Genomic DNA, 4,203 nt, shown 5'->3' with positions numbered 1-4,203 from the left:
TGACTGTAGCCTTCCTAGATAAATGCACAGCACCAATGGAGAGTGTGCAATGCCTTAGGCAAACGCGCGATGCTTGCTCTGTTCTGCTGATTTTCGCCTAGAACTGTAAAAAGGGTCTCTTGGGGTTTGCTCAATTAGTGGTAGGAGGCAAATGAAGCTGAGTTTGAAGCCAAGAAGTCCTTTATAGCTGAGTGAATTTGATCTTTTAAATTTAAAACCCACTTTCTAATGTTTCATTTCACCTTTTTGACCTCTTTGCTAATTTCCTTTCTGACTTTTTCCTTTGCAGGTGGATGATGTTGGAGTTTTGGCAATCTTTACTTTTGAATTTTGCTTGGATGATATTGGCAATAAAGTTTGAGTAAACCCTCAACTAAAAACCCCACTATCTGTGAGCCCCAAACGCAAAAATCGCTTCGCCTAGGGTTCAGCTCTGGAGCACGTCCACCTAGCCGCAGTCGCTCCTGCAGAGCTCTCTCGGCAACCTCCCGATGCTGAGACCAACCAGTGGATGGAGACTACTCTGCGCAGGGAGCCTCTTCATCAAGATTTTGAGTCCAACCAGTATGGACGCCAGAGGGGGCCCCCCTTCCCCCCTCCTGAGAGAGCTACCTTCAAGAGATTGGTAGCCTCCTATGGCAAGAGGAAAGAAAACACGAACCAGTAGAAATTTGTTAAGAAAGCCGAATCCATCCCTTCGATAGAGATGCCTACAGAACACATGTACCGGACTACGTTGAACCTGTCTGAACGAGGGCTCATAGGAAAATTCACGGGTCTCTGGCCCTCTCCCAAAGCTATTGATGGATGGGTCCAACGAAACTGGAAGCCCCTTGTCTCTAAAGGAATACGAAGCCACATGGTAGGTAGAGGCTATTGTGTTTTTTGTTTTCGAATCAGCAGAAGATCGAGATCTCATTTTCCGAAACGGTCCATATTTCATGGGTCCCCAAGGGTTCTATCTGAATAAATGGACGCCGGACTTTGACCCTTCCCAGGACACTCCCTCAGTCGTCCTTGTCTGGGTGAGGTTAGCCCATCTTCCTCTTCATTGTTGGAACCCAAAATCTATGGAAACAATTGGGAACAAATTAGGAAAATACATCGACAAGGCTGAAAGGAGAGAACAATATTTGTGCGCCAGAATATGTGTTGAAGTCGATCTAGAGATAGGATTGCCTGAGGCGATCAAGTTGACCATAGCTAGCTGGTCTCACATTCAGGAACTAGATTATGAACAACTCCCCTTCAAGTGTCGACATTGTCATGGCTATGGTCATTTCACTCAAAACTGCAAGAAGAAAATTGAGGAAGAATCTGAAAAAGAAAAGGGCGAACAATGGACACAAGCCAGAAAAACCGCCACTACTAAATAGACCAACAGAGCGAAAAGGAAAGGGAATAATCCAGAGACCGGAGGACCCTCTGCTGGGAAGAGTTTAACCGAAGATCAAGCCACTGCAAATGCCACCATCTCAACAAACCCTTTTGCTGCTCTAAACCCTCCAGAAGACCAACCAGAACTTGAAGAGGGAGAGGTGCAACAGAATATGGAACAGACAGCAGACGCAGAACTAAACTCAGGATCTCAGGAACAGACTGTAGAAGCCATTTCAGAAACTCCTTGTATCGATGCAATCCAACAGGAAAATCAAGGCCCTCTAGTAGGCGCCACTTCCCCACCCTCTTATGCAGAAATGACCAAAAAGAAAAAACTGATAGATAGTCCTGGTTCTTCCGAAGATGAACCTCTTGAGCAATCCAACAAAAAGGCAAGAAGGAAGTCTCGCAAGGAGATCAGAGAAGAAGAGGCGGAGTGATTAAAGATGCAGGGCAGCCAGTCCACAATCGAAATGTCACTAGGCAGGAACACAAGGACCAGACCCCCAAAGGGTGGGTCTGCACCGCCCCCCTCTAGTAAATAATGCAGATTGTCTCTTGGAATTGTAGGGGTCTGGGAAACCCTCTGAAAGCTGAAGCAGTAAAAGACCTATTAAAAATGGAAACCTCAGACATTCTCCTACTCCAAGAGACAAAGATAGAAGAAGATGCTCTTCTATCTCTAAGTCGAACCAAATGGAAAAAGAACTCAAGGAAAGCGTCAGCACCAGAGGTACATCAGGGGGCCTTACAACCCTATGGTCGGAGGATATGTTCCAGATTAAAATTTCTTTTACAACCCAGCACTAGATATATACAGATCTTCTTCACCTCCCAAGTAAGATTTCTCTAGCTCTCTTCAATCTTTATGTTCCTGTTAATTTTTTGGAAAAGAAGGACTGCTGGAATTCTCTCTCAGACTTCCTAGAAATCTATGCCCCCCAAAACATCATTCTGGTAGGGGATCTCAACATCACTCTAGACCCACAAGAGAAAAAAGGCGGAGTAAGGGGTAAAGATCCCTTCCATGCCTCTGTGGAGTCTCTGATTCTCGAATGGGACCTTCTAGACCATAAACCTAAGAAAGGTCGTTATACCTGGACCAACAATAGAGTTGGTAAAGCCAACATTGCTGCCCATTTAGACCGGTTTCTAGTCCAAAGTACTCTTCTGGAGGGGAAGCATTTAATCTCTTCAAAAATTCTGCCCAAAATAACATCTGATCATAACCCCATCTCGCTGCTGATAGAGAAAGAGGAGTACCTCAGCCCTATTCCCTCTAGATTCAATCCTCTTTGGGTACCGAGAGAGGGCTTTATGGACATAGGGGCTGATGTTTGGGTGAAACCAGTTGAAGGATCCCCTTGCTTCGTGTGGGAATAGAAACTCAAACACACTAAGTCTTCATTAAAAACCTGGGCAAAAAAAAACCCCTTTTCACTCCTACGAGTCATAGACAAAAGACAGTTCAGGCTCTAGCTAAGATTCAACTAGGCATGGAAGGATCTGAAATCACCAAAGCACAGCTGCTCACCGAACAGAATGCCCAGTTCAACTCCTTTCTTTCCTTTCATCAAGAAGAGGAATACTGGCGCCTTAAGTCTCGCAGCCTCTGGCTCCAAGCTGGAGACAGAAACACAACTTTTTTTCACAAACAATGCAGAGCCCGACTCTCTCGGAATCACATTTCCGAAATATCCAACAGGGAGGGGGAAGTTATCAAAGGATAGTATCTCATAAAACAGGCAGCCACAATCCACTATCAGAATCTGTTCCAGGAGGATGGTTCATCTGATGACGACCTAGCTGCCAACTTTCTGTCAAACATCCCCCCTCTTGTCACTGCAGATGTAAATGTTGGGTTAATGAAGCCTTTTTTTGAAAAAGAGATAGTTGATGTCATTTGGTCAATGCAGCCGGATAAAGCACCTGGGTCGGACGGCTTCACAATACATTTCTACAGAGCTTGCTGGAATGTAATAAAACTCGATCTTCTCATAATGGTAAAAGCCTTTCAAAAGAAAGCCAAAGTGGGAGGGTGCACCAACTCCACCTTCCTTGCCCTTATCCCGAAAGAAGTTAACCCTGAGTCTTTTGACAGATTCCGGCCAATCTCTCTATGCAATGCCTCCTACAAGATCCTTGCCAAACTCTTAGCCAATAGACTCAAGCCTCTGTTAGGGTACCTGATCTCCCCTCTGCAGGGCGGTTTCGTCAAAGGAAGGCACCTCATAGACAATGTGATCCAAGTGCAAGAAGCCCTCCACTCTAGCCACTCTTGGAAGGAAAAAGGTATGCTCATCAAGTTCGATATGTCTAATGCTTTTGACCAAGTTAGACTCTCATTTCTCTATAAAATCCTCCTCTCCTTCGGTTTTAGTGTTGATTTTGTCAACTTGATAAAAGCCTACACTCACAAACCTTGGATAGCCCCCCTGGTCAATGGCAGACCTTCTGACTTCTTCCAAGCTTCTAGAGGGCTCCGCCAAGGATGCCCTTTGTCCCCCTTTCTTTATATCTTGATGGCAGAATCCCTAAGCAGAAAGCTGACAACGGAAATGGAAATAGGCACTATTCCAGGTATCAAGGCAGCAAGAGGGGTGGACCCTATAAATCACGCCCTCTTTGCGGATGACTCTCTCCTTTTGGGAGGGGCCTCAATTAAGATAGCAAAGGCTTTCAAAGAAATTCTTCAACGCTTCTGTTTAATCACAGGAGCCTTGATCAATAAAATAAAAAGTGTGGTTTATGGTTGGAATGTAGAACACCCAACTATCCTTCGAATTGCCTGCATATTGGGATTCCCTGGGTATGACAAGTGGG

The sequence above is a fragment of the Pinus tabuliformis genome, chromosome 6 (genome assembly GCF_031772625.1).
Source record: "Pinus tabuliformis cultivar Carrire ecotype Pingquan chromosome 6, CPIR1, whole genome shotgun sequence".
NCBI lineage: Eukaryota > Viridiplantae > Streptophyta > Pinopsida > Pinales > Pinaceae > Pinus > Pinus tabuliformis.
Note: the sequence above shows the minus strand (reverse complement) of the source record.